Below are 27931 nucleotides of genomic sequence, written 5' to 3'. Positions count from 1 at the left end.
CTTTCTCACAGTTACACCTGCTTAGTCTTATTAGCAGTCTGGGTTCATTCTGTGGGGTTGAACTAAGGGTTTAGGTAGAATTTAAATATTTCTTCTACAGTAAGAAGAAAAGGCAGAATGGACTTCCAGGTGAGATGTCAAAGGCAAGTCACACTGCCTTACTTAGGTAATAAGCTGAGTTTCAAATACAGCAGAAATCAACCCAATTCCCAAGCTTTTCTGAAGGAAATTTGACAGAACATGGCCTTGATAATTGAATATAAATATTAGACTAGTTTAAGTGTGAAAGTCTGTCGAAAAGAATCAGAGTGACAATTCCCACACAACATCTCACTATCCCACTTTCCTCTGTATTAGGTGATTATAATACCTATCCAGATTTTCACTCCCATTCATAGCAAACTTCCCAGGCATTCACCACCAATGACAACTGAAAAACAAAGCATGCATATAACCAATTCCTACCAAAGTAATACACAGCATGCCAGCACAACATAGTCAATTCAAATGTACACGCTGAATTTTACAAAGGAATAAGGTTCTTTACAGAACTGCCTCAAAAGTCTTCACAGATCGTTTTCAAACACGGTATCTAGACACATTCGAAATTCAATCACTCAAAACAGACACAGCTGCCGCAGTGCCAAAAGTCCCTGTACAGCTAGTGCGCAGCGAGGCGCCCAGCATATCTGGATGCTCCCCAAATCATAGAAGGGGCTCTGGAGTTCCCTCTTAAGGTCCATTTTTCAAAAGGGTGCTACTAAAATAAAATAAAATAAAATAAAATAAAATAAAATAAAATAAAATAAAATAAATTACAAAAAGAGGCATAAATAGTATTTACCCGCTGCTTAGTCCTCGAGCCAACCAACCTGCCAGCCAGCAGAATGAGCTGTTGACAAAACACAGCCTCTATTTAAGTCGCAGGCTCCAGGCAGCGGCAGAGAGGAGCCGCCGGTCCCCCCCCGCGCCCCCGAGGGAGGCTGCCGCGGTCTGCGCCCACACCGGCTCCGGCCCCCGCCGCGCCCCTGACGCCGCCGCCACTGCCACCTGTCCCCAGCCCCGGCCGAGCCCCGAGCCGCACGAGACCAGGCAGGCAGCCGGGGGGCTCTCCGAAAATTCCCGTCGCCGCGCTGGGTCCCGGTGGGGCTGCCAGCCCCCCCTCCGCCCTTCCCGGCCGGCAGCTCCCCGAGGCGGGCAGAGCGAGGGAGGGATGGAGGGAACATCCATCATCGCGCCCCTCGGGCCACCCCCTCCCAGGTGCGAGCGGCCGGGCGCGGGCGCCCGGCGCAGTCCTACACTCACCCGGCGCCGCCCGGCCGTGCCCTGAGGGGGCCGCATTGCCGCGGGTGCGCGGGCGGTGCGCGGCGCGGCCCAGCTCCGGCGGCAGCAGTGCGCAGCGCCGACAGGAAGGAGGGATGGAGCCGCGGAGGGAGGGAGGGAGGGAGGCAGGGAAAGAGAGGGAGGGAGGGAGGGATGGAGGAGCTGGGCTGGCGGGCTGCCCGCGGGAGGAGCCTCTGCCGCGCACCGCCTGCCGCCGCCCCCGGCCCTGCCGCGGGCATCGCTGCCTCCCGCCGCCTGGCAGGGCCCGGTTCGGCCCCACTGCAGCAGCCCCGGTGCTGCCGTGCCGAAGTTGCCCGGCGCTGCGGGCTGACGGCGCTCTTGGCCGTGTGGTGGGGGCCGATCTGCCGGGGGCACTGCAGCGCCGGCAGCGTGGCTGGGTCCCCAGCGGGCTATGGCGAGTGTGCTGCGGGGAGAGCGATGGTGCGGGTCTGATCTAAGCCTTTCGGGTTTTCTCTGCATCGCGGTCAAATATCCTTTATAGAAAAGTACCTTGAATACTTGCAGTGTTGCCAGACCTCCAGGGTTGGACGCGGTGGCCCTGGCTCCACAGATGCAGGGATTCTTGATTCATTTTATCTTAGTATTTGCCGCTAGTTTTTGAGGTCTGAGACTTGACCTCCAACATTTCTTTGCAGCCACAACTGTTGCATGTCAGCCTCTCTCGTAAATTAAATTTGAAATCCTCGCAATCCCGCAGTCTCAAGAGTCGGGCAATTAAAAAAAATCTATGCCACGAGACCCATAAAATCAGAAGAGATGGCAAGCCTGTGGCTCCTCTGTTGTGCCCCAGTCAACCACAGGAGAATGGGGAGAAAAAGTGAGTGCTGGATTTTCCTTGTATTTTTCTGCCTACAATTTCCTAGGGCAGTTTTCCAAGTTGCTGCAGATTATTTGTTTGTCTGACAACCCAGATGACAGAAAACTGCAAATACTTGCATAGAATTCCTGGGCCAGACTTACATCCCATGATGGCTAAGTAGGTTTCAGGTCCCCAAATCCAGACTCTGCTGCCATCTTGCACATTGCCTGCACAGTCTACGTGAAGACAGGCTGTTCTGTAGAGAAGAAATCTGGCACTGTTCTATCTCCTTTCCAGCATTTTTAGTTGTGCAAATGGAACTGGACATGCAGTAAACCAGCAAGATGCACATGAACCGTGTGGTTCAGTCATGCATCAAGATAAATGCCTTCCGATCTGTTCTAGCTCAAGAACACCTTGACTTCAGGCCTTGAACCCTGAGACATTTGTCTATGTGTTGGTCTTTCAAGAGGAAGGATTGAGTCTCCTTATACAACTCTTGGATTATTTTAAATTGATTTGAAGAAAAGCCATGAGCTGTGAATCCCAAGCAGAACATTGATGCATATTGAAACACCCACAGCTCCAAGGATGGACAGACTTTAAAGCAAGACTCCTATTAGGGATTTTCTATTTAGTAGGTTTAAGCAGTTGCCTTTCCATCAGTCATCCTTTCACACTACCAAATCTCTCCTCACTGGAAAGGATGCTGGATGGTGAATTCTGTGGTAAAGTCTTCACTGCAAGCACAAAGAGGTTTGATAAGTCAGCTACCTAAGAGCATTTTCCCATTTAGTTCCCATTCTAGCCTAGAAGCCCTTCTACTTTCTTTTGTGCAAAAGCAACCAAATCACAATGAAACTGGGAATACCCAGCGCACCACAAGGTTTGAGGATAAGGTGGACATTTCATTATGCACACCTGTTGAAGGGAGGACTGCCTCTGTCTTTGTTTCTAGATCTCATTAACTGGAGCCTGGTGCACTCTTCTAGTCTGCATCTAAGTTTCATGAGGATGTAGCATGCACTTTGTGCCATGGATGGTACACACAAATGCAGGTTTCCATCCAAGAAAATGACACAAGAACTGTCTTTAAAAGGCATTGAAAATGGTAAATGAAATTGTACCACCTTTCTTTTCTGCAGCTCATGCTATTTCAAATTTAGTAAAGGCTCACAGGCATCTCACTTGTCAGAAAGCCCTGTAGCAGGTGTGTGATACCATCAGTAGTGGCAGAAGATTTGCAAATTTTCTAGATCACAAAACCAAGAAATAGTAATTTTTACTATTTTCTCTGTTTAATTAGCCAGATAGCTTCCCTGTAATTCACAGACATTTCATACAGGAGCTGTGTGTGTTTGAGGGGTTTTTTTAAGCAGAAAAGTATGACTGTAAAATTAGAACAGGCTTCCAGGACAAAAAAGAGGTAGGGATAGTTCCTGAAGTTGTATTAATGTTTTGATATTGTAATAATGAGTCAATTTTCAGTGACTCAATTGGAAGTTAAGAGACAGAAATTTCTAGGTCTGGTACAATTTACAAGTCAGTATAGCACAAGTTTCAAGATTATAAGACTACAGATGGTTGGTATCAGTTATCTCTTTTTTTTATACAGTGAAATATTTTAATTTTAATATAAACATCCCCTGGATAAATGAGTGACGTAATTACTCTGCTACTTCTGATCTGCAGTAAATATGCTATGCATGCATACAGTCTCATCGTGACGTCTTCTCCATAAAATATCAGAGCTGCTATATTTTATGAGGAAATTTATCTGCATAGAGTACATACATGAATGCTGTTTCCTGTCTTATCTCTGTTTTCCAGAGAACTGAAAGACAGATGCTGGAACACACAGCTATGCCTTTATATAGTCAGTGTAGGGTCTTGTTATTGATGTCAACAGCAGCAGGGCTGTGCCTTTCAACACTAATATTTTGGACATTGAGAGGGAGAGGTTTAAGTCTCTATGGAAAGCAGGTTAGCTTCAGTTTATTTTAGTCTATCTCAAGACTTAGTATTACTTAGAGAACAACAGATCTGCTGTCTAGGTCAGAAAAAAGTTCTTGAAGCATGTAATTCCAAATGAAAGTGAGAAGTCCAGCTAGGACATTTTTATTAATGAGAGTTTCCTGGAGCCATTTAGTCTTGTGTTTAAGGGTGTGTTGGTTATTTATGGCAGAGAAAAGGAACGGATGTGTTGATGTTATGGAACTTTTCCTTTGTGCATTGTTTCTCATTTCACAGTTGTATTTGGCACCTACTTTCCTCCAGCCAATAAAGAATATTAAAGAACTTCCTTTGCAAAGAAGATCTGTGCACGTTTTACAAATCATACAGTTTAACCAGATGTTTGAAAGGTAGTACTTCTACCAGCATTTACAAAAGCCAGAAATTGCAAATACATGGTAGTGCTGGCAAACGTCTGCCAATGGTTGTTTTTATGGGCTATCTGTTCCTGTTTTCTTTAAAACAAAATTATATAATACAGCCAACAAAGCAAATTTGGGTCTAACTGAATGTGTTCAGGAAGGCCAATAACAAAACTCAGACTGACTGTGATAAACGCAGGAGTAACCTCTGCTCAAGCCAAGAATAACCTCGAGTACTGGGGATAGTGCATGTATTTTTGTGCACTTACAAAGCAACAGTTCTTTCCTATGAAGTCTCAGTGGAAGCATCTCTTCTTGTCAAGCTGACATGGAGCTTTTCTTGGAAATGAGGACACTGACCCCAGAGAAATAAACTCTTGGTAATTAATAATTTTCAAATACAGAGCATTTTCTTCATCATTAAAGATCTATGCCTGTAAACCAGGGACATGTTGGCAATATATTGCTAAAGGGCTTCAAAAAATTCCCTGATCTCTCTTGTCTGCAGAAAAACCATGTAGCCCTTTGTGGTTTTTGTGTTTACAGGGAGAAGCAATGAAGGACTTTGATCTACTGACCTGCACTAACTTTGATAGTGCCGTGAATTTAAAAAGAAATGGGTAGAAAAACACTACTTGCCAAAACCAATTAAATTTAATACACTCACATTCCTTTCACTGGGAAAAAAATCTGCCTCAGATGCCTGGGAAATACATGGTGTTGAAATACTGGATTCACTGTCTGTAATAGGACCCTTATTGCTGGCAGTGAAAGTAAAGCTTCTCCCATGCATTACAGAGGTGATAGGAGATGGATTACATTGCCACACATTGCCAAATGCCAAGGGCATTTGTGTGTAGGTTAGAAGATGGGGGTGCCAACTGTTGAGCCTTCACTGAGTACCTTGGGTCCATCTTCACTGGCAACTACAAACAATTCTTTTGAACAGGTCTTTTATGTCTTCCTGAGTCAAGCAGCTGTGCAGTGATCTTGCCTCAGACCCTTCCTTGCCTTACTCTACAGAACCTTTAGAAAAGTTTCTGCTCATCACCTTATATCCTATTTTCACATCTTTATGGCTACTGTCTGCCTTCCTGTTGAGAAGATATCATCTGAGCCCGGTTATCATTATATTATCAGAGCACAGTTTTTGGGGGTGGCAAGTAGCCTGTGCTAAGGGAACAGAACTTTTGGTCTTATCTTGTGATCTTGATGTAACCAGCACACTCCTCACCATTCCTTGATTTGAGTACAGTCAATCATGCTCATTGTGTCTAGTAATGCTCATTCTTTCCACTCTTGTTCTAGTGTGGCTTCTGATGATTCCACAAGCAGGCATTTCCATTTGTATTTCATCCAGCTAAGTCTTAATACCTCAGTTAAACATGTCTACAGGAGCTACAGTGAACTGGTGTCTAAGAAGGCACTTGGTGCTGAAGTTTCCCTGCTACAACAACCTCCATGCTGTTACCAGTTAAAAGCTGCGGGCCTGGTTTTTAGTCTAAGCACTTGTGCAATCCTTCAGGTGCTTACACTGCAGTGTAAAGTACAGCACATGCTTAGTCATCACGTTGGATGCATCATATTTCTGAGTCTAATACAGTAGCATGAGAGGTCCGTTGTTGAGACAGTGATATAAGACAGAATAGTTCTCGGGAAGGAATAAAGCTAAATACACATTTTTGAAGAAACATCAACAAATTGTTACAATCTTGCTGATTGTGGAAGAGTTGGTGGAATCAGGCCTAGAACTAAGTGTGATTTATAGATATGAAATTGAAGAAGCAAATTTTGTACAGTACTGGAAGGGCCTAATTACATAAGGAAAAAAGAGGTTTTATGACAGTCAGAAGAAATTTAGATTTGTAATAGCCAGAGAAGCATGGAAAACTGAAAATAAAAGATAGCAAGAACATCTCAGACATTTGTATGCCTGTAATTTTACAAGACACTTCACTGGCTCCCCGACAGCAGTATATCACATTCAAACATCCTGTTGTGTTCTTTGCAACTTTCAACTATGCTCCTTATTTCATAACTCTTTGTCACTGTTGTGGTGGCTCCATTTCCAGTGCCTTTCCCATCAGTCACACTTTTCTGATCACCAATTTATCAGCTAGATATTGCCATGCTTTATCTATTTCTAAGAGATCTCACCGAGAAATGCCCTCTGTACTACAAGGCTTAGTAAGATGTTGCTTCAGATTTTCTGTGTATCAGTCCATGGCCTGAACATGTCTGATGAATGTTGGATAAATTCGAAGTACTCTAAGCTGTTATGAACTTTAGATGCACTCCAAGCTGATCTCCATTCAACCAGAATTCATGTAACTCAAGCTGAGCTGCCAGTTTCAGTGAATCCCAAGTAAGTCCCTAGAATTTTTAAAATTCTCCTTGCACAAAGCTTCCAGGCAGCAACATCCTCTCTCCACACTGAACTGTATCCAGGGAAAGAAATATGACTTCTCCAGCACTATCCTTGGACGGAGCTGTTAGCCCACTCATTGCTTGGAAGCAAATTTCTATGCATCAGCATAGAAGTAGCAAGACAAAGAGAGCTCAGTTAGAGAGGAGGTAGAAATATGTAACAAATGCTTTTCAGGAAAACAGGAAGTTCTGTATTCACATGGTTCACAGCATTCCTTCTGTCAGTCCTTCCATGTCATTTTTCAGATGTGGGTTTCAGTACTTTTTCACATAGTGCATCAGAGCTTGGGACGTTATAGTATTAAACAATATGCAAATAAGATGCCTCAAGGTGTGGGCTTGGAGGATATGATGGCAAATTCAGTTATTAGAAGCAACTTTGTCCTTTCTGGGTCTGACTTAAGAAATACTGGTGTTTTTGTTTGTGTTTTACCCTTGTTAACCACAGTTCTCTTGCAGGCTAATAAAAGGTCTTCATTTGAACACAGACAGAAGTGCTAACTTTAGTAAATCAGATATTTCCAGCATGTTTGGAAGTCAGGCTGAAAGAAGTTTTCATAAAAGCAGGCAATTCCTTGCATGAGGTGACTTATTTCAGCAAATTCTGTATCTATTCTAGGAGTTTCCATCAAGGTGGACCTATTTTTGTTCTCAACCTTATTTTTATTGTTGTCTACAATAATAAAACTCTATAATGACACACAATTCTAACCTAGTATCAACTTAATTACATATCTGTGTACATCCTTACATCCTGCTATGTGGTGTAACAGGCATTTTTGCTTTCAGTAGTTTGAAGACTAATGGCAATTTTAATTTGCCTCTGGAAAACCTGGTAAAGCCAAAGGAGCTGCCTGCACAGGGCCTGATTTTTTGTAGCATCAGTGCTGCAAGGCTCAGCTTCTTCAGGCAGAGAACAATTTTCTGCAAAACCCTTTTTAGAACAGGTGTGGACAGCAGTGGAGACACCAGAAATGTGTGTATGTACATGCTGAAAATTGTGTGACTGAACATGCTTTGTCTTGTTCCCGTTCTTAGCCAAGTTGGGTATCTAGGCAGACATTCATTCCCCACTGGGGTCACATCAGATGCAGACCAGCCAGGTGTCCCAGAACTACGTCTGTCAGCACTGAGCTAAAATGGATTCACATCCACACTTGTCTCTGTTCTGTCCTCCCTGCTCTGAAACACAGCTCACCTGGGAGGCTGCAAAGCACATTTTTCAGACAGGTGCTGTGAGTAGATGAGGCACAGGCTTATGCATGTTAATGAGTTGATGCATGTGTTGGACTAGATTAGGGTTTGTCGGGTACTTTTTCTGCCACCAGTATGAACTTCAGCATCCATCATACGTCTTTTATTCTGTGATTTTGAATTGTGTTAACATAATACTTTGAATATTTCCACACAGTAACACAGATTGAGGAAACAATTACGTTTCTTTTTTTTCTTTTTTTTTCTTTTTTTTTTCTTTTTTCTTTTTTCAGTTTTGTTTTTTCAGTTTTCTTTTTTTCCTTTTTTTTTTTTATTAACCTCCCCTCAAGTTATTTTTTAACTGAATAGATTTCCTGCTGTGAGCTACATTGAGTACAAATACCAAGCCTCTGGAAGGCTGGTAGGAGGTAGTAATAAACAGGAATAAACAGCTAAGGGCAAAAGTTAAAGGGCTGTAGGGCTGGAATTAACATCCAAGGGCAGAAGCTGAAGGAGCACTCCTGCTGTGTGTCAAACCACAGTCCTGGGCTCCAGGCTGACCTTAGTCTGGTGGAGGTGCTGAGTTTAAACTTCAGCTTTGTGCCTTAGCCATTAGATTGGAGTATTTCAGGCACAGTCAGGGACTTAAGCACACTTGCAACAGTCAGGATGAACTGACAGTAGGAACCTAAGGAAAAAAAAGAGCTTGCCTTTTGTCCATTGTCTGAGGCATCATAGTTGAGGGAGGTGCTCTGTGTCCCTAGTTGCAAAGATCATCTGGACTCTACTCTTTGTGAGCCCGCATCTGAGTATGACAGCAGTGCTCACCCTCCACAAAACTCTGTAACTGACTCATTTGGATGCCCACTGGAATGGGGAAACAAACTTGTCTGGGAGGAATACCTGACTTGGAGGAGAACATACATGCCAGAAGCTTTCATTAGGCTCTTAACTGCAATTTTAGAGATAGTTCAGTGAAGCCCCAGTAAGGGTGTTTGGTTTTGGCATGCTGGCTGTTGCAATCTCTAAGTATTGAATGCCTTTTCAGCCTGTGCCTGTTCCCTGCTTAGTGCAGGCTGCTGTGAAATGCAGCCTATCAGACATATATAGACACTGCAGCATTTGGCAATTTGATGTTCCTCCTACTTGGATAGGCTGCTAGCTCTCCTTCAGTCTAATGAAAATTGCAAACTTAAAAGTCAAGGTCCTGACACACTCTCTGCTAAACATAAAATGTATAATAAAGCATCTAGTGAACACAGGAAAAGGCTCACAGGAAGCAACCTGCTGAGCACAGAGCATTTGTTCTAGCTAAAAGGAAATTCCTCTTGTTTCATTTGTTTTCTCAGTTTTGCTTTCCTCTACATAGCTCTGTAAGCTGAGGTTTTGTTCTTTCAACTTTAGTATACCAACAGGCAGCAATTCTACCATGCCTTGTTCCAGACCCCTGGCCTTATATAGAGTTGTTTGTCTCATGCCTGTAGTTGGCAAAATTCATGCCAAAGAGGACTCTGAAAGTTTTGGCCTGTTAAGATGTAAAATATACATACTGTGTGAAGTCACATTTAGATGGAGTCTCTTCTGGCTTTGGAGATTATAGCATTAGTATCACTATTTTGTGTCACATCTTGCCCTACCTACTCAACAGTTCTGTTCAAACCTCACTTAATTGGCATTTATGGCCCTGAATCCTCTTGGATTTAAACACCAGGGAAATTTGTTTCTCTGTACTCAGAAGAGAGAAACAATAAATGCCATCATAAGTGTACATACAGGCTTTAAAGGCTTCATTGGGAAGTGGAAGGGCTGGGGTGCAATGGGAAGGGATGCTCCAGAGGGTTTTCCGTGCCCCCAGGGTGCTCTGGCCGCCTCCTTAGGCTAGAGGGCGCTGTCCACTCTGATTTTGAAGCCTGGACATCCCTTAAAAAACAACAGGGAAGTAGTGGAGGCAGAAGGGGTTGGAGCGGGAGTGAAGGTGGTGGTGCAAATACTAGTGCCTGGGTAGGGAGCGGGAAGTGCAAAGTTCTGATCCCTGCTCCAGGGCATGCTTTTTTCCCCCCGTTGTGTTCGGGTGCAGAAACCGTGCGTTTTTCATACAGAACAGTGAGGCTTCCTCAGAAAGCTGGGAAGAAACTTGTATTTGCCAGTGACAGTCAGACTATGATTCACCCTGTCCCTTATTACAGCAGCAACCTTGACAACTCTCTTGTGCAATCCTACCACTTTCCCGGACTTCACAGGAACACAACCCTTTGTGTTGAGCTATTTCAGAATGGCCTGACTCCTCCCACCCGCAGAAGAGAAAGCCTGGATAGAAAGACTTGCTGAAACTCCCACTTCTTCGACACTAATGTAAGCTGTGCCATTAACATGTTTTCTTTTGACGTCCAAGTGGTAAAGTCTTCCTAACCTTCCCTACATCCTGAGGAAGCAGGATTTACAGTAGCCTTGAGTATGTGCCAAACAAAGTTCTGCAGCAGTGAGAAAAGGTGACTCTCGGGAATTAAGGGCTGGTTATTCTGTTTCCAGCTGGGAGTACAGAGCAGCACTGTCCTGTAGTGATAGCAGAGCAAGCATCTCACAGCTCCAGTGCCCACAACCCCAGAGAGAGGCTCTGGTATTAGGAGATAAGCTTATGCTCTGCACAGATGACAGTGGTTGTATAAATCATTGCTTTTTTTGGTAAGAAGTGTTTGCCAGAGAGACTGCAGGGTGCTGTTATTGCACAGGGATGTGAAGTCTGGTCTGGTACTGCAACTGGCTCTGACTCGAGAAAGAGGGAGTGTACCAAAGGCTTCAGGGGGAATCTGTACCAGTTGACCTGTAGGATGGGTTCTCACAGCTGGTAAGAAGAAGTACAACAATAACTCTTCTTCCAAAGGGAGCTACTCATCAGTCTCAGATTGACCCAGAAACAAGCATTTGAGTTTTAGAAGAGAAAATCTGGGGGCAGTCTTACCTTGAACACCAAAAAAATGTTAGTTTTGCTAACTACTACACCTCTGCAAATACTATTGCCTCTCTATTTCTCTCCTTGTTTTGATTGGATCTTTTTTTTTTCTTTTTTTGTTCTCGTTTCCCCTCTCCTTTGCTCTTTTGCTTAATTATTCTGAAGCTGGTTAAAAGCTACTCTAGCACTTTCGTACAAAGGTCTATAGTCTGTGGTGCCAAGTGTCATAGAAATCTCCAGGGGGCTAGCCCTCATTCTATCCTGCAGCAGTCACTGACCAAATGTGATGCTACTCTTAACTTCTGAGACGAAACACAAGCTGCAGAACCAACCCAGTAAATAGTCTCTCAGAGATGCATTAAATTTTCTCCTCTAACTTCCACGCTGTACAGAGAAATAACTTTCACAGGAAATCTCTGTACTGGAAACAAATGGGAAGCATAGCACTCTAAAGATTAGAGAAGAAGGGTTATCTTTCTGTTTAGCTAGTCATTTGCAGCTTACAGCAGTTTGGAAAGATAAAGCTATGTAAATGTTAAATTTTATTAAGGGACATAAGGCAGCTCCATATTTACTAGCATGTATGTTTAATATCAAATCTGGCCAGGCAAAGTGACAAATCCCTTGTCTTTGATGTATTCAGGAGCATATCTGGCCTGTGCAAACCTTTGCTGTCAGTTTTAGTGGGAAAAGAACTCTATACCATAAGACCTATACTCTCACAAAACTTTTCCTGTTAAAGATGAACTGAGAAGAGAGGATAACTGTAGTGACATTATCACTAGAAAGATTGTTACTTTACCACTATGACTTTCTTCTCTCCTTTCTTTTTTATTCCTAAAAGCCAGTTAATGATGTTTAAAGGATGTGTGTTAATGCTTGCTTTGGAAACAAATGTAATTAACACATAATTCGTGATTTTGCAATTTTGCTTTTGAAATTATGCAGCACAGAATATTTGCAAGTTTCAAAATCTGTACATTTTGATTTTTCTTGAGGAAGGGTTTTATGCATGAAAACTTCGTTTGTTAGTCAAAAGGGAAACAACATTGGGCAGCTTCTGAATAATCTTGATAAATTAAGTAATAATTGCTGATCAATCTATATCCAAAATGCAATCAATATCCAAATTTCACATATAACTTCTGTTATAAAGCTTACTTCTCTTTTTGTTCCAGGCTGGTAAATTTTCTATATTCTTTTGATTTATTATTATGGAAGTATTGAGTTTGGTTTTACAAAGCTCAGAAAGAGAGGCAACAAACCCTCTACCAAGGGATTATATTTCACAACATTTTACTTTTCCAGTCACATGTTTTTTGTGACCTTCAAAATCTCCTATTTAGGTCTAGTAAGTTCTGAAGAATGACCCTATAGCATATAAAATAATCCAAAATTATTTAGATAATGAAGAATCTGTGGCATTCAGTGAAGTCCATGACACTATTTTTATATGACTCCTTCATCCAGCAAAATCCAAGGTCCTGATGGCTTGTGAAAAGCAAGAGAAGTTATGCAGATCCAGACCTAGAGAAAATCAAACATGGAGAGCTGTGTAAGGCATTAGCAGTCTCTACCTCCCTGATGCTCTTTGGACTGTAATCCTCTTGACATGATTTTGATGACAGGAGCTTGGAATCTCTGCAAAGGATATCTTTTGGCACTGATCTGTCAGGTTTGCAAAAGACATATAAAATACTGTGTTCTTGGTTGTCCCAGTGAAGTCACAGAACTTTCTTGGGGTGCTCCAGTATCCTTAAGACATTTACCCATTTCCCCACTGTTTCAGAATAACAGAACCGAAACCACTATTTGTCCAGGGAATGTGTGAGTCTATTGGTATTTTGTAAAAAAACAGCATAAAGTGTTTTCTGTACCCCAAATTTTTGCTATGAGGACTTTTCTGATACATATTTGTGAAGGTCTGCATGGCCAACAAGCAAATAAATGAGCAGAAAGAGAAAGTAGTGTGAAAATAGGAAAAGTCACTGCAAAAGCACTTGCCATGAGCAATATAAAGTTAGATGAGAGCTCCTATGAGTGTTGGCTGAAAGAAACAGGGACTTAGGAGTAATGGAAGAGAATCCAACTGTTAGAGGCTGATGCATTCAGGAATACAGGCTTTCTGGGGTCTTTGCACATAAACTAGGGTACAACACAAAAGGTCTGACTGTCACTACCTTCTTCTCTGAACATGAAGCATCTAAACATGAAACAGCCTAAATTTTGTTAGTTGCTCAAATAAAGTGGGGGACCCAAGAGGAAATATTACCTGTAAGGCTCATAAAAAGCTAGCAGGAATGATAGGATACATGAATCTTAGGAATATATATATAGTTATGTGAAGTATAACTCCTGAACACTGGAGAGATGCTCAATGTCATGTGTTGCTTTCAACCTGAATGGTTGCTACAACAGCCCAAAGAGCTGGCAACTGAACAGAAAACTTAAATACAGGGTGTCCAGTCTTCATCTACAAGTAAATCTTGTATAAGCTGTTTTGAAGAGATTCCGGGGTTTTGCTTTGCTTCACTCAAATGATTTAGAAATGGCAGCATATATGACATGAGAAGTATTTTTCACAGGCAATTTCTGTATTGGAAACAATAATTGGAAAGCATGGGGCTGTAGTGGTTAAGGTGCAAAGGTAGAAGATTACTCACAGGACAGTGCACACAGATTTACAAATCCAGTGATTACTGAATTCTGGCATGAAATATTGTTGTGCTTTTGCTACTAAGCTCAGCCAAACAAGATAATCACTGTAAAGAAAAGGAGATAAATTAAAAAATTTATGAGCTCCCACTGCTGATATTTGTTTCTGCAGTCACAAACCAACAGTTTTGAATTAAGATCCCCCTTCTGAAATAATGTGAAAATGCTTAAATAAGAAAACCAAGCAAAAAGAAACAGAGGAGGAGTTAAAGAGGGGCAAATACACCAAGATGCACTTGTCACTGACTTCTGAATACAAGCATTTTCATATCAGAAAAAATACAATGTATTTTAAAATATTTTTAACAATAATTAAATGTCCATATTCTGTTACAGAAACTGTGAAGATCTTGATGTATCTCTGGAAATTTCAGTGCAGAAAGAAGGCTAGAAATAATTTGTAAGAATGAGCTGAGGTGCTTTGGCCAGCTTTTTCTTTTTCTTTTTCTTTTTCTTTTTCTTTTTCTTTTTCTTTTTCTTTTTCTTTTTCTTTTTCTTTTTCTTTTTCTTTTTCTTTTTCTTTTTCTTTTTCTTTTTCTTTTTCTTTTTCTTTTTCTTTTTCTTTTTCTTTTTCTTTTTCCTTTTTCTTTTTCTTTTTTTTCTTTTTCTTCTCCTTTTTCCTTTTTTTCAGCAATAATCCTACTTTTTATGTCTTCAGCTTTTGATTTTTTAAGAACACATTACCACTGACTTCTTCTGAGTGAAATAATTTGATAATGGCAGACTTGAGCATTCAGTATTTAGTGATCCTATATTATTTTCATTGGAGTAAAATAAAGAAATGCATTGGTGATTTTTATAGATGAAGGCTTAGAATAAGATCAGAAGTTTAGAATCATTTCATATTTAGTAACACAGACAGGTGGCAGCTTGAATGTCTGAAACCCACATGTGGAGATATGCAAAAAATGTCTTTTAAAGACACTCATGCGTTAAGATTATCAGCAAAATTGTTAAGATGAAAGGTTTATTAAATGAAAAGCTTAAGCTGTTTATTTCCTATTAAAAATAGAAGTCTAGAACATATTTCATACAAGTCTATCAACTCACATAGAATTGACAATGATAACATGACCTTGAACTTGTAATGGGATGGAAAACCTTTTCTGAAGTCCTTGATCTGAAAGTCGTGAGCTGTTCAAAGTTCATTTGTTTGAGAGATGATGCATGCAGCAACAGATGGAACCTCCCAAGGAAGCCTGAGTATATTCAAAAGCTTCCTAATGATTCCAGTAAAAGTCCTTGTACAGAAAGTTCCAGCTCACTTCTTGTTTACTTGGTTAGCTGCTGTAGAGGAGTCACATAGGATTTCCCTAACAAATCACATGTTCTCATATTGCAGCATCCTTGAGCCAAATGCATAGAAAACCTTGAGTAACCTTTTCTTCTTCAATATACACAGGGAGAAAAAAATCTGTTTTCAACATTTTTGGCCCCTGCATTACATAGATGATGGCCAAATAATGACCTCTTCAGCATATTTCCTCCTGAACTCTGAACACTAACTGTATAATTTTCTGTCAGTTTATCCTTAACAGACTGGAATTTATAAGTAAGAGGGTCGTACATATAGTAACATAACATGAATGTAGGCTTACAATTTTGAGTATTAGTTCACAGGAAATTACTCTGATCTAGATGCTGTGAGCAATTTTCCTGTGCCTACTGAGAGACAAAGAGAACTAGGGCTGGAAGAGGCTTTGAAAGTGTTTCTGGAAAATCTGGCTTCCAATATCTGCTTCTTTCTTAGGTGCTTCAAAGTCACACATGGCCTCACTCTTGAGTGCTTGGCTTTCATAACTAATTCTCTGAGAACTGAGTGCAGGTACCTTCAGTCAGTGTTCTTATTGCAAAAGCTGCCTAAAGATAACTAATACAAAACCAGAACAACACAGATTTCTCCAGATTCCTACTAGAATGTGTCAAGTTGAATACTTGTCACAAGAAGGAGAGAGCTGAATTCTGACCTCTGCTCCAAGGACGGTGCCCTGAATCCACTCACTATTTAACATAAATAGCCCTTTAAGCAGGACCAGAACCCAGGGTTCCATTAGTCTATGTAAGTGCTACAATTACTGAATTACTGCTGTCTTTTTCCTTCTTGGTGAGACCTGAAGTCTTTCTAGAGAATGACTTGTCTTTCACAGAAGAGGTAAAAACAGACATCAGTTGCCTGTGTCATGCACACAGGATACCTGTCTTGTATGTGCACTTTCATACCAAATGTGTAGAACACTTTAGGTCACTAGTTTCTTTACAATCTACACAAAAGAGAGCTGCACTTAGACTTCAAAGTACTCATGGCATTGAAAATACAATATGTATTCTGACTAATCATAATAAATATATAATTTCCAGTTCACACTGTCTTGCTGACTTGTGCAGAAAAATTTATATAGGCTTTCCTGTAGTATCTGTGAAAGATTTTCATTCCCCTTTGAAGAGAGGGGATAGCACACTCATGACTCAGGCAAATAGGAGCGAAGGTGATAAGAATTTCTACTGATATTTAGGGGCACCAGATTTTTCATTACACTGTTTATTTATTTTCATTGATGTCATCCTCACTTGTGCTCATACCACTTGTAAAACCAAAGCCATTTAATGCAATTTATTCTTTTTGGAAGACTGTTATAACAGATTTCTTTTATTTTCTTCATTTCATGCAGAGTAACTCAGAAAATATTTTATATTAATGATGGCTTTCTCACCAGTCTTCTTCCACAGAAGGCATTGACTCCACTGATACCACAACAACATTGATATTGATAAAATACGTCTTTAAGAACAGCAACTGTTCCCTCCAGGATTTCATGTTAATACTAACAGGCTTTGTTTAAATCTTTGTAATGGAAAAGCTCCCTTTGAATCCAGTGGGCTTTGGATAAATTCCTTGGACTCTGAGGCCAGAAAACTTTCTTCACTAGCATAGATTCATTAACTTGGGCAAGTAGCTGCAGAGAAGCCTTGATATGTTCTCAGTAGGTGACAAAAGTTGCACAAAGAGGAATTTTAGTGATTCATATCATATAATTTAGTGATGATAACAGCCTAAACAACCAGTCTGTGGCCATACGAGGGGTCAGGATTGTCTGGTGCAATCTAAGATCTAATTCTTATTAAATAAATAAGATATTTACTCCATCATACTGTGTCTTGAAATATAACCAGAAGAGAAGCTCTAAACTACAAAAAAAACGTACTGGAAACTATTCCTTCTCTTTAAAGAATACTTTGCAGCCCAGGTTAATAGTTCAGACACTCATTTCCAAGGTGATCTGTGCAAGTTTTCTGTAGTAGACATCCTTCCCACATTTGTACAGCACTGAAGAGTTAATGTCTTCAGTAACCTTTTCATTTTTGCAAAGCATAAACTTTACAAAAACATAGCATTTTATTTAAATTATGTGTTTAGTTCTTCTAACCAACAGAAATTAAAGGTTTTGGAAATCATGTCAAGGTCACTGTATAGACTGTGCACAAATTTTGTGGTTGCTTTTGTGTCCTCAGTGACTCACCCAAAGCTGTTTTTGTATTCTTAAAATATAGATTTAGCTTCAACTTTGGTTCAGCTTTTATAGTAACATTTGATGCTGTCTTCAAATCTAGAAGATATTCGTAAAGTAATTTATCTTCACTCTGTGCCTCTCACTCTTTCCAGAAAGCACTAGTGTACCTTTTATTTCTGTATTCAAATGTAGATAAAACCTAGCAGAAACCTAAGTTAAAAATAATTCTGTTATAAAATCACTTACAGGAGGGAAATACCCTTCTCTTGATTTCCAAGCCCAAAGGTGTCACCTTCTTCAATGATTTAATGAAAGAATATGGAATAAAGAGTTTGGCAATCAGTAGTGATCAGCTGCATTTAAGTGGACAAGGACAGTTTATACACTCTTGCTTTATATAATTGGAAAGCATCCTTAAGCATGAGCATCCAAAACTTACTCATGCTCTTGAAGTTAAAAAATCACTATTTTTCCCAGTTTTGGGCATGTGACATGGTTGAATTAGGAAAACTGAAATGTAACTTCATAACTCATATTGCTACTGAGGTATTATTTGGCACCAGGCATCATGTTTTAAATGCAAGAACCAGGAACATTATTATTCACTGCTGTGCATTTCAGGTCAGAAGTAGGTGCATTCTCAAATTCTTAGGCAAAAAGCTAGAGTCTCCAGAAAATAAGTGAGAAAGACTTTTCCTTCATAATGGCAATTAAATCTGGCTTGAAATCCACAGACTGCTTGATAATTCTGGGCAGATAAGCTCCTGCAGCACATAACAAATGAGCAGTGAGCTACATCTCAGTTTTTGTTATTACTTTCAATACTGTCTGTGTGGCCAGCCCAGCAGTACAGTGTGCATGATAAGCACAGCTCACTTTTGCTTCAGAGACATGGGGAGCCGGACATTCCCCTCATCTTTTTCGACTTGATGAATACGCTCAAACTTCTGTTTAAGCTGAAGTAGAATCACTTAAAATATAAGGCTCCTCCTTTGTTTATTTTGAGACCTAGATGAGTAAACTCAGGAATGATGTAAATGGTGATACAGCTTAGGATCTGGGCTGCTCACCACTTGGCAGACTGTAATCACAATGTTCTCCTCTGTTACACGCCTGTCTCCTATGGCATGTGCCTGCGAGGCATAATTCTCTGCTGGTGGTCCATTGCATTCCCACATACTCGCTGCCTTCCCCCCTTCATGGATTTAGAGAACATAATGACTCATGACTCCTCAGTTTGCCTGAAACTTCTTCTGCTCAGGCATGTTTTCTGTGTAGCTGGTCACATGTGTTAAGAACACAGTTTTAACTTAGTGCTTCCACTTTGCTTCCTTTGGATTGACTAGCCTCAAGTAGCAACGGAAGAGCTTTACCCAGATGCTTCTTGGCCTGCCTTGTGTCATCTTAACCACACACTGACCACTGAAGCTATGGGGATTAAATGACTATTCATGTTCTTTGTTGATCCCCCATTATTCCTAATTAATTTTCTTACCCACACATGCTTGAGCAGTATTTTATTTCTGTAGTTATTTCATTTATTTGTCTTTTTAGTAAATCACTATGGGTCACTTCTATGTAAAACAAGATGAATTAAAATTGTCTGGTATATTCTAAACTTTAGTATTATGATTTAAAAATAAGGCAACACATGTTCCTAGTACATTTACCTTCTCAGACTGATACTAATTTCCGTATTCCCATTGAAATTCTGATTGTCAATACTCTGAGGTGCTTTAACTGCCAATGCTCTGATCTCTACAATTATCAGCTGATAGAGAAGCTTCTCTAAAATTCTCTTATCTGAGTTGGCTTTATCTTCATTTATCTTAAGTTCTATTTTTCTTTCTACTTCCTTGATGTGTCCAATTATTGTTTGTACCTTATTTTCTTTCTTCTGCAAACACCAAAATTATTAGTGACATCAGAGGGACTAGTGAAGATCACTAATTTCTGTTCCTCCAGAAAATATTAGAGTTGTGCTATGACTCCCAGGACATCTTAAGAAGGCACAACAAAGTCAGTCTTCCTGTGTACTCCCACTCCTATTTTCCAGAAACCACATTTCTATTTAGCTGTTCTCTTCTGTGTAAGGGAAAAGTATTTACATTGTCACAAAAGGGTGCAAGTTTTTATGAGTAGGAAGTTTTTATGACACTTATTACTGTTTATTTCAACACTTTCTAAGAAATGATGGAGAAAAACTATTTACAGACCAACAAAGTCAGTTTCTATAATCTTTAATCTATCTTATTCCACGATCCCACAAAGTTCTTTCCATCATCTCTCTGGTTACAATGATTTGGTTCTAAAATTCCTCACTCTTCATTTTTTTTTCTTGATGAGAGCTCAAACTGCCTTTTAAATCTCCTATAAACTTATCTTTCTCAAGCAGCTCAGCTATCTTTAACACATCTATACTAAGTCACTAAAACCTCCCTCCTTCTACCCCTCTGTCCATAACTTCATTCTTGCTATCACATTCACAGCTGATCTTGTTTCCATGTGCTGTAGCTTGCATAAAATACTCACACATTATGTGCATTTTCCTCTTGCTTCATTTGTTTCACCAAATCCTGAAAAGCCTGCATGGTCCTCTAGGTGCTTTTTTGCCTTATCATGCTTACATCACACTTAGAATAGGACCAGCTTGGGGGTTCTATGCTCACTCTTACATGCCTGTCTCCAGTTACATTACCATGAGCTCTTTCAATGCTTCTTTGTCCTTACACCTAGAATTGTCCTGAATTATCTGAATTATTGTCTTTGATCTGACATGAGATAAAGTTTGTTGTGTTATACCAGGATGTTGTGTTATACCTGTAACTTGTCTACTGATTTTTCTTATAATAAATATCAGATCCCTGTCTTCCACATCTTCCTTTGCTACTTTCATATTGGAGCCATACATCACTATTTGGTACCACACTTCGCAATATTCTTGAAGACTATTATCACAATCAGGCAGAATTAATCTTTTAAGTTTTTAGGAATTTCTTTGCTGGGAGCACATTTTTATATTCCTATGTTCAAGGTCCACTAGCTTGAGGCACTGACAGTTTGCTTGTTTTTTCCTTCAAGGATTATAAAAATGGAGCATATAATTTCAGGAGATTGATAATATATCATTGGTGATATAGAGAGACATAATCTTATCCCCCTTGACTTTCTTCCTCCTTCTGACTATTGCTGCTAAAATAAACAGTGATGATCCTCCCTAAGAAGCAGAAGTAGTCTTGGATACCTTTCCCTCCATTTGGTAAAAGCACCTGTGAATGATATTTCTCTCTTCATGGCACCACTCATTTTTATTTCAATTAAACTGTTGCTTGTCTTGTCTGAGAAAGCCAGCTTAGATATAATAAACTTTATTACAAAGACTATCATATGCATGTCATTTTATATTTTTAGCACTATAGTTTGTAGTACTCCTGCCCTGGGTTACCATGTTCCCTGCATGCCTTGTTAGGATTTGTAGAGCAGAGGAGATTTCTTGCAGCTTAGAATGGAACAGTAAGTCTAAGCTTCAAAGGCACCTAATGAATGAAGGCCACACTTCACAGAATTTGAGTGCTTCTGTCCTTGCTCCCCTTTGAAAATTACAGCCCAAACACAACACTAAATGCAGCTGTCAGAGATTTTGAGACATCATACAGAAAGTACATTTTCATGCTCTTTCTGTCAGCACTTATTTTGTCAGAAGAGGCGTATTGTCTTCTACAGCAGCTGTTATTCCAATATTCCTTTTTCATAATAAAACCAATTGAATCCGTTTAGGCAAAAGACAGCATGCTTTCATCATGTCATGTCTAGAAGTCTGTGGGAATTCCTGTAAAGCAAAAGATCACTATGTGGCCTGCTAAGTAAAAAGAGCATGAATGCCTTTCTCTGTATATGCCTGTATATATGTGTCTGTGCATATTTGCAGGGTGGTATTGCCACTGTAGATCTTATTTAACTGCTAAAAGGAAACAATGACTTAGAATTTCTCCTCAGAATGTTTTTATCTCAAATTCCATTGTTTGTATTCCTAGGGCACAGTCACTCTTTCCTGCTGTTGAGATGCCAAGATCACAGCTACAATGGAATAGGAAGAGAAGCAGTGCAAGGTAAAATCAGGCTGCTTGTAAAGGATTGATTTGGCAAATTATATAAACATTTTTTAACTCAAGTGGATATTTAGTTTCTTTGTTGAACACAGATGGATGTTAGAATAAAGCATAGCTCTATTCTGAAATGCTCTGTTGAGTCATTTTCTCAAAACTAATAATGACTCAGTGTAATAGAGAAGACTACAAAGTCTTCTGCTACACAGCACTCTGCAGCCTGAACCAAGTTACACTCCTAAGCTGCACATGGAGAGCTTCTCTATGTGTTTGTCACCCAGGTGTCAATTGCAGAATTGTGTCAATTGTCAAGTGTTTTCTTGGCTCTGCTTCTTAACTGCCCAGCTGTGAAGAGTTCTGCAAGACTCCTATAGGTAAAAGCAAAGGGAAATGAGGTAAACAGGCTGGCAATGACAAGAAAGGCACCAGAAGGAACAGCAGCAGTCTCAAAAAGCCTTTACCTCAGACAGCAACATCCTGAAGTACCCAGGGAATATGCTCTGGTCACATTCTGTGCTGTAAAAGCTTTCAAATTTTAAAGGAGAGAAACAAGGGAAACTGAGGAAAATTCTGAAATGTTAAGTACTTGGGATGCTTCCTATGCCATTATAATAGGTGCATTTCTAATGGATTCTTATGGTAAATTATTATACAGTAATACAACCACAGGATATACTTGATTGCAAATCTGGCCTCTGTACTTTAAGAATCATTTCTATAGGGAAGCAGATGAGTAGAGGAAAAGAGCAAGACACTGGCATGGAAATTAGATCTGGCCTCAGCTTTACATAATTCCACAGTTGTAAATCTTAGAGAACATCACTGGTGATCAGTTCTACTACAACATTCAGCAATGTGAAAGAGTAACTTTTTCTCACCTAGATAAAAGTAACAGGCTTTGGCTGAACACCCAGCATCTTTTGTATGTGGCAAACCAAGAATTGGAGGTTCAGTAGTTGACAAAGACCCAAGAGTACTGGAGCTTAGAGCTGCCTGAGACAAAACAATAAGAGTATGTGTATTGACAGCACTGGTTACAGCCTCCCTCTCCCTCACAATTGGCACCATTTAGTGGGATGTGTTTCCTATCACATGATGGGGGAGTCTGTGTACACCTCCAATTTCTGTGAATCAGCATCTCAGCTGTATCAATTTGTGTCGAAATAGGATGTTCTCATTAAAAAAAATTAATAAAAAATAAAATAAATAAAAAATTTAATAACTTAATAGCCTGTTAATTAAAACACTCAGTCTTTGATCTGGGATCTCATCTGGTTCAAATTTGAGAGCAAATCTTTCCTATGACAAATGGGGCAATTGTCTTCTATTTCCCCTGTAGAAGTTATCTCACTCAATACAAACTTTTGAAATAGTCTTTAGGCAAGAAAAAGAGAACTGCTGCTGTGTCTTGGTGCTGAGGACACAATTCTGGAGTGCTGTGATTCCTATCCCTCCTCCCAGCAGGTACTTCAGTATTTCATGAGAAGCAGAATAACTTAAGCAGTCTAAAACGTCTAATTCAGAGGGCAGTGACTGGCAACCTTAGCTGGGGGTTGGCAGAACCCAATTTTAAATCTTTCTTTTTTAAATGATTTTGAGTAAGGGTGTAAAACCAATTCTTCCATTTACAGAGACTTCCTCTTGCTATTTGATTTTTGAGTGAAGGTCAATAGAGAGGCCTAATGCCTGATGGTGGAAATTTCAGAAATGTTAAAGGAAGGAAGTCAAACACAGTGATTTTAAGCAGATAAACAGCTACATAGCAACTGATTTTAGAAGCTCCTAGTGGTAATGTGGTACTGAAATCTGGGCCCTAAAATACAGGAACTTTATTGTTCTCGTAACTTTAGGTTCTGTAACTTCAGAGGCTGTGCTGAAACCTTTTTCTTTTCCCTCCATAGTGAGATTTTCCATTGTCACAATCAGATAATCATTCCTACTTAGAAAATCATTCCTACTTGAAAACTTCCCCGGTGGAGATCCTTATCAAAGCCTCAATGTGCTCCTTAATACAATAAAATGATCAGCAATGCCTAGTGTGGCAGTTCTGGGCTGGCAGTCTTGAGATACTGGATGCTGAAAGTTGATGGAATCACAGCTTTTTTTTGTGACTATGCTGAAAGTGTTTCCTCAGGTACAGTAGATAACTAAGTAAGACATATGTAGTGCTTAAGCTGTAAATAATCTTCTTACATACATCTTGGTCCAAAGGATAGAATGTAAGGTTTTTGAGTGGAACTGTTCTTGTTCCATTCCCAGAAAACTCATCTGCTTTTTTGAGCCAACAATGTGATATTACTTTGCTCTTCAAATTTTGCCCCATTTAATGTAGAAATTCTATGACTGCTAATGATGAAGAATTTCAGTACAACTAACTCTAATCTAGCTTTTGGAACTGCATAAAAGTAATTACTAGGAAATTGTGAGCCTTCTTTTCCTCCAAAACCTTGTATAGTGCTAAATAGTGTGTACTGCAGTACTTTTGAAAGTCATCACTTCAGAATGGGATTGTTTGATTAAAACAAACTCAAGAAATGGGTTTACTCACTGTCTAGGTTATATAAATATGGATAAAGTCTTCATTTTCCTTAGGACAACTCACAAGCACATAAGTAAACCAAAAATTACTAAGCCTATCTATGAAAATCTTTATCAAGTTAAGCATGCTATTGTTAACTTCATTCAGCACTTATAAAGGTAAACAGGTAGATGTGGTTATGGTTCTCATCTTGCCTTACAACTGCTATCTAGATTTATATTTACTGTGGGCATGCTTCTAATGCTTGTATTCATATCAACAACATTTACATGCTTTTAGTAAACTTGTTAAGAGCTTCTAGTCACCAAAAATATACTCGTGATTCCCTATGCTTTAGAAATACCCTGAATTAAGTGAATCTACCTTAATAAGCACCTAAGTATTCATACCAAAAATATGTGTAGATATTTACAGCTTTTAGTTTTCTTTACTGTATTGCCCGTGAAGAGGAGTGCAAGAGGACTCCTTGTAAGGGAGACCACTTTTTAAAGGCATAAAAGATAATGTCCCAAAATGTCATTTGAGACGCTTTAATTGCATCAGAAAAATGCAATTATGTGAACTGAACATAAGGAGAGCTACAGCTAATGTTTATGTGATGCTTGGCTCAAAGAAATATTTACCGAAAGAGATAGGGCAGGGTGCTGAATTTGATGAGTCTGGAATTAAGGACAGTAAACAGGATAAGCATTCACTCTGAACAATCATGCTTTATAGAGAATATTTCTGAAATAACTAAAGGAAAATAGAAATAGGAAAACAGGGAAGCTCTGCTAGTCTCCTTTGTAGGAGTAAACAGGATTATGTATAATGAGATTATCAAGTAATTCTGTGTGGCAACACCCACATAAATCAACAGACAAGGGGGAGGGAGATGGATGCTGCAGTAACTGTTAATAGCAGCAATGTACCAGCTATAAGAATAAGGCTCCCCACTCCCTTGCCCCCTCCTCCCAATGTGGAGGACTATAATGAAAACTGTAACCAAGTTACAGTTTTAGTTATAGGTTTAGTTTAGTATACACAGTTTTAGTTACAATTTTAGTTGTAGGACTATAATTAAAACTTAAAGCAAGCATGGCGTCTGATAACAAGAGTTCTTCTGTCTAGCAATCAGTGTGTTCAAGCAAGACAACAAGACAAAAACTGTTCTCTCCCATGCTGACCTTTTCCATAAGTCACTGCTCGTTTTCTCCTTAATTCTCTGGAAGCATCATTAAAGATATACAAGCCACCAAAACCAGGGTAAATGTGGTTTCTATCTGGTGCCACAGAAGCAGCTCCATAATTAGGAGAGTATAACCCATCCTGGTAGAATATCCTCTTTATTGGTGACATTCTACCTGTATCAGAATCAAGGATAACCTCTGGAGGAATATAATCCCACTGTCATTCCTGTTACCAAAGTCTTATCTGATCTCTCTTTTTCCTTTTCCTGTGCTGTCACTGGTGGACTCAGAGTTCATCAAATTTCCTGTGCTATTTAAAGAACTTCTTGGGCTGGTGCATTATTTTAAGCCTGCCTCTGTATGCTTTAAAATACCAACAGGAAGCATTTACCCTACACAAATCATAGTTACTGTACAGTGCTCAGTTAGAGAGACCAATTTGGCACATTTTATATATATACAGGATAAGGTATGAAACCAGAGGATTCTGGACCACATAACATTTTCATTTTCTGCCCACTCTTCAAATATACTTTCCATATTAGGGAACCCTACCATGACTGCTTGGGAAGGTCTCTGAATACAACTTGGGAAGTGGCATGTGTGTCATGCTGAAAAAGTTGCGTTGTAGCAGAGGCTGTAGTTATGACTAAGGAGAATGAGAACTGTGACTTCTGATAGCAACTGGCAGTGAAAGCAGAACTGTGCTGTGGCAGGATCTTTTGGGTCCACCACTTGCAGAGTTATTTCACCCACATGAATCTGAGGTCTTCCACTAGGTATGTTCTGCTTCGCCTTAGTTAGAAAACTACTCATATCAGGGCCCCCAGAATGATTTATCCCTAGGTCATTTTCATAATCTCTTTTCTCCTGTTGAGTCCAAACAAATAGAATGTCAACTTATTTGAAAGTTTGATGAAAGCTATTTTTTCCTATCAAGTAGGGAAAATTATGGCTTATTATTTATCTGATGAATTTGAATTGAAAGGTTCTAAGGTTCCTTGCAAAAGCCAGCAAGACTCCTTACTGCTAAGTGTTGTGGATCACAGGCTGCCACTTTTGAGAAAGAGGAGTAACCTGCATACATAGGATTTCTTCCAAGCGTGACTGTAGGAGGATAGAGGCCAGGTGTTTAACAAACACACGTGGTATGAACACACCACATGTGAACGCAAATATATTTAATACTCACTCATTGTTGTAGTGAAATTAGCCCTTTTTTTTTATTTTTTGGGTCTATGATTTTTAAAATGAAAAGCAAATAATAGGTCAGCTAAACCCAAACCAGGTTGTCGGCAGCTGGGTTCCAGAGATGGAAAGATGCCAAGGTAAGCTGATTCCTGACTGTAAAAACAAGTATCAGGAACAATGAAACAATTTTTCTCAGCTATTCCTCTTGCGTAGGAGGCATGTAGCTCTATAGATCCAAAATCCTCCTGCAAATGTTAGTGCTGTCATGTGTGTTAATTCCACAACAGCTTGCAAGAACAGTGACATCCAAAGATAAGCTGCAATTTATCTCTTTCCCACTAACATCCTCTTGCATGTGCAAGGGCAACTTTCTTGCCTTGAGCTTTGACAACCACAAATCCACAGATGCTCTCCAGGCTAACATATATAGAATATCGTAATGGCCAAGGTTGGAAGTGATCTCAACAGGTCATCTGGTCCAACTCCCCTGCTCAAGCAGATCACCAGTTGCCTAGGACCATGTAGAGTTACATGGAACATGAAGACTATTAGAGTCTCTAGGCTAGAAACTCTGCCCCCTCTCCAGGGAACCTGTTTCTGTGCTCAGTGAACTTTACAGTAAAAAAGGAAAGTGTATCCTGTTGTCCAGAGGGAGCCTCCTATTCTTCAGTTTGTGCTGATATCCTCTCAGCCTGTTACAAAACACCTCTGGAAAGAGCCTGGCTCCATCTTGTTTACAGATTCCCTTCAGGTTTTACACATGTTGATGTGATCCCTCCATGAGCCTTCCCTTCTCCATGCTGAACATTCCCAGTTCTATCATCCTGTCCTAATAGGGACCTTAGTGGTCCTTCCCTGGACTCTCCAGTACTTCTGCACAAGGCTTATTTATTTCCAGCAACAGCAAAGAACACAGTATAGGGTCATTAAAATTCTGTTTGCCAAACCTGCTGAAAGAGGTAGGGTTTGTAGAATTCCCTCTTAGTTATAGTGGAAGGAAGGGTTAAAGCATCTTCCAGTTCCTGATGCAGTAGTCTACTCTCCAGTACTGCGGACAATAGTGCTCTCCACATGCAGGACTTTCCTGTCATGAAGGACCTTCTGGTGTTTTTCAATATCACCCAGAATAATCTCCATAACCTTACCAGACACTGAAGTGAGACTGAGAGGCCTGTAGTTTCCTGGGTCATCCTTCTTGCCCTTTCAAAAGCTGATTCTCTTGCCTTTCTTTCTGTTTAGGATTAATCTCTTCCTGCCTCCTAGCAACCACTTACCATTATAAATCCAGCCAAGAGAGCCTGTAAACATCCGCTGTGTAAGTACCTAATGCAAGTGGAGTTAATGAACTGTTAGTAAGTACTGTTCCCTCTAGCTTGCACAGCCTAAGATCTGCACCACACATGCCTCTGTCAGCACTCTCAGGTATGAGATCTTGAGATTATCAGCAAACACAGCAACTGATAACTCGTGCTTGAGTAACTAGGGAAAAATATGCTCTTCCCTTGACATACCAAATCCAGATGGACTTGCTGAGGACCCTATAAATGCCTTACAGGGCTGCTAAGGTGCTAGCAGAAATATATTAATCCATGTAACCAGAGTACCTGCATTTG

General features: G+C 40.0%; 1 long non-coding RNA gene across 1 annotated transcript; it reads left to right on the top strand.

The window, feature by feature from the left end:
• The first annotated feature begins 1192 nt into the window (after window positions 1–1192).
• Window positions 1193–21484, top strand: LOC128781957 (uncharacterized). Its single transcript, XR_008428585.1, has 2 exons — window positions 1193–1260; window positions 21348–21484. It is a non-coding gene; the product is annotated as an uncharacterized LOC128781957 (long non-coding RNA).
• The last annotated feature ends 6447 nt before the right edge of the window (window positions 21485–27931 follow it).

The sequence above is a fragment of the Vidua chalybeata genome, chromosome Z (assembly GCF_026979565.1).
Source record: "Vidua chalybeata isolate OUT-0048 chromosome Z, bVidCha1 merged haplotype, whole genome shotgun sequence".
In the NCBI taxonomy this organism is placed as follows: Eukaryota; Metazoa; Chordata; class Aves; order Passeriformes; family Viduidae; genus Vidua; species Vidua chalybeata.
The sequence above is the reverse complement of the archived record's forward strand: the minus strand, read 5'-3'. Positions and strand labels throughout refer to the sequence as shown.